Source organism: Prionailurus bengalensis, chromosome A1 (assembly GCF_016509475.1).
Source record: "Prionailurus bengalensis isolate Pbe53 chromosome A1, Fcat_Pben_1.1_paternal_pri, whole genome shotgun sequence".
In the NCBI taxonomy this organism is placed as follows: Eukaryota; Metazoa; Chordata; class Mammalia; order Carnivora; family Felidae; genus Prionailurus; species Prionailurus bengalensis.
In genome coordinates this window covers 19,951,005-19,960,343 of record NC_057343.1, presented here as the reverse complement: position 1 = coordinate 19,960,343, position 9,339 = coordinate 19,951,005, and the positions used below count along the sequence as shown (strand labels likewise).

The window sequence follows — 9,339 nt, the reverse complement described above, 5'->3', positions numbered from 1 at the left end:
TTTGCCCTGCCCCCAAGTGCCCATTACAAAGGTGGAGGGTGGGGGCAGTGAGGTGGAATGCTTCCCTACTTTGTGCAAAGGAGATGAATGTACCTGTCTATTCCAAGAGGCCTCTCAGGGACACCAAAACTTTACCTTCATGAATGGAGGCGGATGTGAAGCACCTGGGTGGCTCAGTCGGTTAAGCGTCTGACTTCAGCTCAGGTCATGATCTCACAGTTTATGAGTTCCATCCCTGCGTAGGGCTCTGTGCTGATGGCTCAGAGCCCGGAGCCTGCTTCAGATTCTGTGTCTCCCTCTCTCTCTGCCCCTCCCCCATTCACACTCTGTCTCTCTCTCAAAAATACATAAACGTTAAAGAAAAAAAGAATGGAGGTCAATAGATAAGAATGAGAGACGCCTGGGTGTTGCTTATATATATACACATATATACACGCATTTTTTTTTAATGTAGAAAGCTTCATGAATTTGCATATCATCCTTGTGCAGAGACCATGCTAATCTCTGTATCACTCCAATTTTAGAATACGTGCTATATTTTTTCTTCCTTTTTCTTGAGATATAACTGATGTACAACACTACAGTATCAGTTTCAGATATACAATGTAATGACTCGATGTTTGTATATATTATGAAATGCTCACCACAATAAGTCTAGTTATCATCCGTTACTACACAGAGTTACAGGGTTTTTTTTTTCTTGTGATAGAGCTTTCAAGATCTACTCTCTCAGCAACTTTCACATATACAATACAGTACCATTAACCATAGTCACCATGCCTCTATTTTTAATCAGCATAATTTTAACTGCATTTTGATATCTGATATGATCATTATCCCCTCTTTACCTTTTTCAAGACCATATTATCTTTCATTTTAACCCTACTCTTGCTTTTCAAAATGTCTATTTTTCTCGTGTGTTTATGCCAAGTAATTGAGTCTCAGGTTGCCAAAGAGAAAAAGGATCGAGGGAGAATGGACATTTAGAATTTCTTTTTTATCTTATTTTCTAAAAATAAGACTGAGAGGTACTTTGAAATTTTTGAAGGCCTAACTGTAGAGGTTGAGGCTGACTCTGGAAACCGAGACTTCCCAACTTTGAATTTCAGCTCTGCCACTCACAAGCTGGGTAGGCTTCGGTAAGTTTCTTAACCTCTCTGAGTCCTCAACGGTAACACATTGGGATAACAGTATAATACCTACTACAGTCTTGTTTTCAAGATTGAACAAATGAATACATAAATCTTTTGGACAGTGCCTGGCAGGTAGGAAGTTCTTAGCAAATACTGACTCCTACTAATGCCTCCCTAGAACAAATGCACCACAAGAAGAGAAACTTCTCTTTTAGCCACTACCCTATCACCGACATCTAGAAAACAGCAATAAATGTTTGCAGTTCAATTCACTGAAGTCCAACAGATTTTTATGAATACTTATGACAGGTCTGACAGGCTCCAGAGATCCTGTGATGAGTTAAGAATTGGGCCCTGTCCTACAGAGGTGAAGATAGACAGGGCGGTACTGTTCTCTCTCTACTGTTGCTTTGCATGTGCTGTTCCTCTGCCTGGAATACCATCCCTCCCCACCCCCTACCCCCCACAATACACACACACACACACTTCTTCCTCTGATTAATTCCTACATTATTCACATCCTTACAACTCTCAGCTCAGATACTACAGTTCCACAGAAAAGCTTTCCTGCCGCCCCCCGAATGGGTGGGGCTTCTTTCGCAGCCCTGTGCAAACTTCTGTCATGTTCTTAGCAGGTGGCAATTTGTCTGTCTCCTCCCACTGACTCGACTGAGCAATCTGAGGTCAGGATGATGGATCATAGCTCTGGGGCCTTAGTGCCTAGCCCAGTGTCTGCTACATAATGTGTTCATAATATGTGGTAAAGAAATTAAAGATGATGAAAAAGCCTGGCAATTTTTACAAGAGGAGGGTTGTTTTGTTTTGTTTTTTGAACTGCTGTGACATAGCTTTAAGAAGAAAGACGTGTCCTCTACTGCAAATTATTTAAAAATGGCATAATAAACCAAACTTTATAAAATCTCCTTCTTACCCTTCCTGGGTACCAAATTGTTCTTGCAGGTTACATAAAAGGAAATATCTAAGTTAAATGGTGAGAAATGAAAAAAAAAAAAAAAAGTCACTGTTCTCTCACTGAGGTAACCATGGAACCCGTAACACTAGTCCAGGGAGCCTGACAGGCAACTTCGGGACTAGAGTCATTTCTACACAGCAGCAGCAGCAAATTTACTCCTTCATAAATCTGTGGAGGAGAAAGATTAATTCCCCCACGTCAGAAGCATTTTATAGAATACATTTTAAAATGGTAAAGACATTGAACGTCTCTGGTTGTTAAGGGAAAACAAAAGATACTGGTCAAAGTAAGCAAGTGGTTTGGCTAATGTTGAGGGATTAGCTGCTTGGATAATCCCAACTGTGGTTTAGGGTTACCTGAGACACGGGTGTGCGGCTTTCTTTGGACTATGTTACCGTATCAACCGTATGCTCCGCCAGTACACAGGGAAGGGAAACTTGGGTAAGAATGAGCAAAAATGGTCTTACTGACATAAAAGGTTTCATATCGTCTTGCCTGTGCTTCCTTGCTTTCTGGTGACCTTCGGTGCGCTCCTCCAAGGGTGTCTCCTCTCCCTCCCCCGTCACACCTGTAAGGCTCATCTCCAAAGAGCCAAGGATCCACTCTGAGTTGGGAAAACCTGTTAGATCTGGAGTCAGTGAGGCCATTACCATTGGAATGAAAATGGCCCAGAGAGTTGAACATGTGATCCTGAGTGGGGCTGTTAGTATTTTAGTAGACGAAATCTTAATCCAAGAAAATGAATTCCTGATTTTCAACGTTTCAGGCATCAACAAGCAAGTGGTGGGAGGGGTTTTCGGGTCTTGCCCACAGCTGTCTACTCCACCTACTTAGATGGCTGATGTGCCTTAAATCTCAGTTTCTGTTTAAAAAAAAAAAAGTCTCTTCCTTCTTCCATAAAAATTTCCCTAGGGCTGTGGCCCCTAAAAAAAAATTACAATCACATCTAATGCTTTAAGAAAAACCACAAGTATGAAAACCTCCAGGGTAATCTTTCATCCAAATACAAAGTATTATCTGAAACTATCAAAAATCAATCTGGTTTTAACCTCCCACCCACCCCCCAGATCAGAGCAGAGGGAAAAGGCTTTTGAACCTAACAGGCTTCCCCCAGCTGAAACCATTCTGCGAAAAAACACCCAGCATTCCATCGCGTTCAGGCCAGACTTTTTCAGTTGTTGTTGAAGATTTGCTGCATTAGTTTCACGTTAGGCCTTCTCACCCCTTTTCCAAATGGTTTACAATCACCCCTCCCTCCCCAGGGGTTTTGGAATGAATCATCCACTTTTCTTTTTTCAAGTACACTATTAAATTAGGCTGCAGCCTGGAAGCAAACATTTGTTCTTACAAACATTTCTTTCCTGTCATCACTGTAACGGACACCAGAAATTCAGTAGGCAGGGCCCTGTCTCCCACAAGGCAGCAGCAGGGACAGCCGGGCCCACACTTCTGCTGTTGTGCACCATTCGGACAAATTTAAAAATCATTTTTTGGGGTCGGGGAATTCAGGCTAAATTAGGAAAGGTCAACTTAAATTTTACATGAAAATTCTTAATTTCTTTTAATTTAGAAGCAGGATGTCGTTCATATTGAGTAGAGAAGTTAAAAACAACTTCTTCCTCTGAATCTCCATCTTATTATGTAAGATGCCTTTAAAGGACATCCACACGTTAAAATAAACAGTGTTTCTCAAATTCTGGCTTCAAGAACTTCAAGATGCTTTCAGTCCAGTTTTAATTTCAGGAAACAGCGATTGTTGAATATAAAAATATGTAATTATAATAACAGCTACTATCTAGTGATGTATTATTATGAAAATCAGATCTTTGCCGAAATATGTAAGTGAGATGACATACGTAAAAGCCCCTAGCACCATTCATGAAATCATTCATTCACCCCACGGAGAGAGCCATCACCATGACGAGGATTAGGATACAGCAATAAAGAAAACACACAAAACCCCTGATGTGGCTCTTACACTGGGGGGGGGGGGGCTACGGGGAGAGGGGAAGATAGATTATAAACAAAATAAAGCGGTAAGTAGAGAAATGCTATAGAGAAATCAGGGCAGGAAAGGAGACAGTGGGAATGGGGGAGAAGTTACAGTTATTAGACAGGAGGGTCAGGGAAGGTGGCATTTGAGGAAGGTCTTAAAGGAGATGTGACTTTGAAGAAGAGGATTCCAGGTGGAGGAAACCACAAGTGCAAAGGCCCTGAGGCAGGAGTACCTGGCATAGTTAAGGAGCAGCAAAGAGTCCACTGAGTAAGTAAGGGAGAGGAGGTTAAGTCGGAGAGACAGGGTGCGAAGTGGGGGTGAACAGATTACATAAGGTCTTACAGGGCAGTGTGAACGCTGTGGCCTTTCAAATGAGGTGGGAAGCCATTGGAGGATTCTGAACAGAGAAATGACATGATCTAACTTAGTCTCTGAAAAATGATTTGGTTGCGGTGTTGCAAATAGAGTTACAAAAGGCAAGGATAGAAGCAGAAAGAACAGGATACATACCGGGTACTCATAAATACTTGTTTATGACAAATTGCATTTTTACATGATGTTTCCTCGTTTTGTATGAATTTATTCCTCCTTTAAAAATTTTACTTATTTATTCCCCTATTCTCCATGTATTTGGGGCTGTACTATATTCAAATCTGAAAGCAACACAAAGAAATTGCATTTCTTTGAAACATTGAAGGCATTTAAGAATTTTCACTGAATCAAATTGTTCTCATTGGACTTTTTTTGTTTTTCCTTAATCTGGGCAAAGAGTTAAAAATAGCTTATTCTCTGTGAGCAGAAACAACTACAAATCAACAGGGGTAGAGAGGAGTAGCCTTAATACCAACGGCTAACAGTTTTTGAGTGTTCTGCATATGCTAGGCACCATGTCCGGGGTTCAAAATGAATTAGCTCACTTAACCTTCTCCATGACTTGCTGAACCAGGTATTGTTATTTCCATTTTCCCAGGAGGAGAGAAGTGAAATAGCCATGGGAGGTCACACGGCTGGCAAATGGCCAGCCTGGAGTGGAATTGAGGCTAGGGGGCTCAAAACCTGTGCAGGCGACCGCCACATTATGTTACTATTATCTTCCAGCCATCCACAGAAATGCCCATTCCAAGGATTGAGGAGAGAGGAGAGACCACAGGAGACTCAGTCTAGTAACGCTGTGGAGTAATTCCATCCACTTGATTTTACTGTGGTCTATCTGAAGGAATGATGTGACTGGAATGAAAAGACAAAAATTTAAAAAAAGTAGAGACCAAAGGATAGTATATATGAGGGTTCACCCAACACTGTGCAAGGGGATAGAGAATCGCATTTGCGGGCGGGAGTGTCCTGGTCCCCAGCAGTGAGTATACTCTTTTGCACAATGAACAGCATGTTGGGTTTTTCTGCAGAACGTATAAAGCACTCCTCTGGTTGCCTTGTGCTGGTTAATGAACAAATGGCATTTCTGTTTATAAATCAGCCTTTTGTGAGTTTGGTTTGCTTGCATCAGCTCCTCCCCCTCCCCTAATGCCTCCCATCCCCCCACCTCGTAGGCTCCACTCTTCCTCCCCCCAACCCCTCTGCTGGCCACAGCTTGATCAATCCTGGGGCTGCATTACAGCCTCTGGGTTCAAGGTGCCTGCCCGCACCAAACAGCCGGCTCGCCCTCTTCACACACCCCGGGTCCAATGACTGTTCGGTTGTTTACGACACAATACAAATTTATTTGGGGAAAGGCTTTTAAGTTATTTTTGTACCATGATTTCGATTTATTTAAGCTTCTCTCATCTAACTGAAGAAGCTTAGTACATTTCGGTACAGAAATTTGGTTTGTCATTTTGTACCCTTGATTGGTTGCATCTCAGGAATGTGTGGTTCCTATCTTATTTGCCATCAGAGGTCGGGGAAGCTGAGGTGGAAGACATTTATATCTAATGCAGTTAATGTGGCAGGGATTCCAGATTTATCTCTTGCTGTAACTTGGTGAGAAAAGGAACTTGGAGTTTAAATAAACTGTTAACTGACAATATCGGAAAAACACCAAACGGTTTTCTCAGCTTCTTCTCTCTCTTTTGGTGACCAGACTCTTCATCAAGTCTTTGCCTCCCATCTGACTCCTTAGGACTGCTCAGCATATTGTTTTTCTCATGTAAACATTTGATATATTTTGTATTTATTCCATATATTTTGCGTGTGCGTGTGTGTGTGTGTGTGTGTGTGTGTATTTCTTTTACAAAAAAAAATCCTGCTTCCTCCTCTCTAATAGAATTGGTTGCAGGGAAAAGAACATGCTGGCCAGAGGATAAGAATGAAAAAGGGATTTTATTCTACAGTATGTACTACTTTGTACCTTTTGAAATCTGAACAGTGTTTGTGAATTATCCATTCGAATTCATGAACTGATTTACTTTTAAAATAAAACTACAGTATTTAAAAGACATTCGTTCTCTTCTACATAGAGTCAAAAACACCATATTTTCATTTATGAAGAAGGCCTTATTTTTTAATGGAAAATAAATTGCTCTGGATAAATACTGTAGGAAAATATTCCTCAAAAATGACTGTTAAAGGCACTCCCCTCCAGTAAATATTAAACCATATGCAAGTAGAAATTATAACAATATATTCTTAAACATAATTTTAAAGAAGTTTTACAGGGCCACGTTTCCTCAGTTTATATCAGTAGCAGCAAAATACAGATATAGCAGCAGATACTGAAAGGCATTTATTACTGAATAAGGACAAAGTATCATACTTACTGGTGGCAAAATTCTAGAAACACTCCTATTAATGAGAAGAATAATACAAAGATGATGTGATCACCACTATTTTTTTTTAATATGAAATTTATTGTCAAATTGGTTTCCATACAACACCCAGTGCTCATCCCAACAGGTGCCCTCCTCAAGGCACATCACCCACTTTCCTCTCCCTCCCACCCCCCCATCAACCCTCAGTTTATTCTCAGTTTTTAAGAGTCTCTTATGGTTTGGCTCCCTCCCTCTCTTTTTTTTTTTTTCTCTTCCCCTCCCCAATGGTCTTCTGTTAAGTTTCTCAGGATCCACATAAGAGGATCACCACTATTTTTGTAATATCTGAGAAGACAAAATAATAAGTACATAATATTGTCAAAGAGAAGGCAAACTTATCATTTATACATAATATTATCTACTTGAAAAAAATAGAAGAATGCATTAAATCTATTGGAAGTAATGTCAGGTGACTGGTTACAAAACATTTAAAAGTCAATAGGCTAGGTGCTGGGACAACTGAATATCCATCTACAAAATAATGAAGTTGGACCCCTACCTCACACCATACACAAAATTAACTGAAAATGGATCATAGATCTGAAAACAACAGCTAAAACTATAAAACTCTTAGAAGAAAATGTAGGAGTAAATCTCTGTGATCTTGGGTTAGGTAATGAATGGTTTCTTTAAAATTTTTTTTTTAACGTTTTTATTTATTTTTGAGACAGAGAGAGACAGAGCATGAACGGGGGAGGGACAGAGAGAGAGGGAGACACAGAATCAGAAGCAGGCTCCAGGCTCTGAGCCATCAGCCCAGAGCCCGACGCGGGGCTCGAACTCATGGACCGCGAGATCGTGACCTGAGCTGAAGTCGGACGCTCAACCGACTGAGCCACCCAGGCACCCCGGTAATGAATGGTTTCTAAGATGTAATACCCAAAGCACAAATGACAAAATAAGAAATAGATAAATGGGACTTCGTCAAACTTTAAACCTTTGTTGCTTCAGAGGATACCACCACAAATGGGAAAAAATGACAAACAGAATGGAAAAAAAATATTCACCAATTATATATCTGATTTATCTCATATATCTGATGTTCAGAATATATAAAGAACTCTAGTAACTCAATAATAAAAAGATAAGCAACCCAATTTAAAAATGGCCAACAGACTTAAGCAGACTTTTGTCCAAAGCCAACACACAATTGGTCAAAAAGCACACAAAAAGAAGTCTGTTGTGCTTCTGCCACAATTGGATGTACTGCAATTGGAGGCGGGCACTAACCACCCAGAGTGAGTGCAGACCCCATAGGGTAAAGGGCACAAGCCTCACAAGACTGCCTGTATGACTTTACCTGCACCTCGGAGGTTCCAGGCCATCTACACTTCTGCTTAATTAGATATTATTACTCAGGTGTTTCCATGACTCCCTTAGATTTGATAGTTCACTGGAATGACTCACAGAACTCAGGAAACTATACTTATGATTACAGTTTTATTGTAAAAAATAGATTAGAAACAGCTAATGAAGAGACACAGAAGGGCAAGGGAGGGGAAAAGGGGAGTGACTGCTGATAGGCATGGATTTCTTTTTGGGGTGACAAACATATTCTAAAGTGGACAGTGGTAATACTTGCAAAACCCAGTGAATATTCTAAAATGCCCTGGAGTGTACACATTAAAAGGATGAATTTTAGAGTATTTGAATAATATGGCAATAAAGCTGTAATTTAAAATGAGTCAATAGGCTGGGTTAAAGTCAAAGAATATAATGAAAAATAGCCTCTTTAACAATAACAACATTAAGAATGAACTTAACATGAAATACGCTAGGCTAAGAGAAGAATCTACAAATCCTGATCGAGGGTCATAATCAAAGACCTAAATAAATGCAAGGATTAACTCTGTTTTTGGATATTTTAATATTGTAAACAGTAATTTCTTCCTGAACTCACATATAAATTTGGTTTCCCAATGGAAACTCCAAAAGGATTTGGGGTGGCGGGGGGTTGGGGAGAGGAAGAGGAAATGTGACAAAATAAACATAAAAAACATATGAAGGAATATATTATATTAAATATAGTATAAAAATATATGAAAGAAATATGTCAATGTAGGTTCCTCAACTGTAACCAATGTACAACCAGTGGGAGAGGCTGATACTGGGGGCAGGGGGGCTGTGCATGTGTGGGAGCAGGGAATATATAGGAAATCTCTGTACCTTCCTCTTAATTTTGCTGTGAACCTAGAACTGCTGTAGAAAATAAAGTTAAAAAAAAATATATAGAAAAATATATATGTGAGAATAATGGACATTTTAAAAAAGAAGAGTAGTTAAACATTAAAGATGACATGGTCTTTAAAAAACACAAGGAGATAAGGGTCATATCAGATGTCAAAATACATTATAAAATGATACTGATTAAAAGTACAGTACAGGCATGGGACTTACAGACAGAACACGCAGTCAGAATAAAAAGTCTAGAAG

General features: G+C 39.9%; 1 pseudogene; it reads right to left on the bottom strand.

The window, feature by feature from the left end:
* Positions 1-444: 444 nt before the first annotated feature.
* On the bottom strand, positions 445-539 carry LOC122496569 (annotated as a pseudogene).
* Positions 540-9,339: the final 8,800 nt, after the last annotated feature.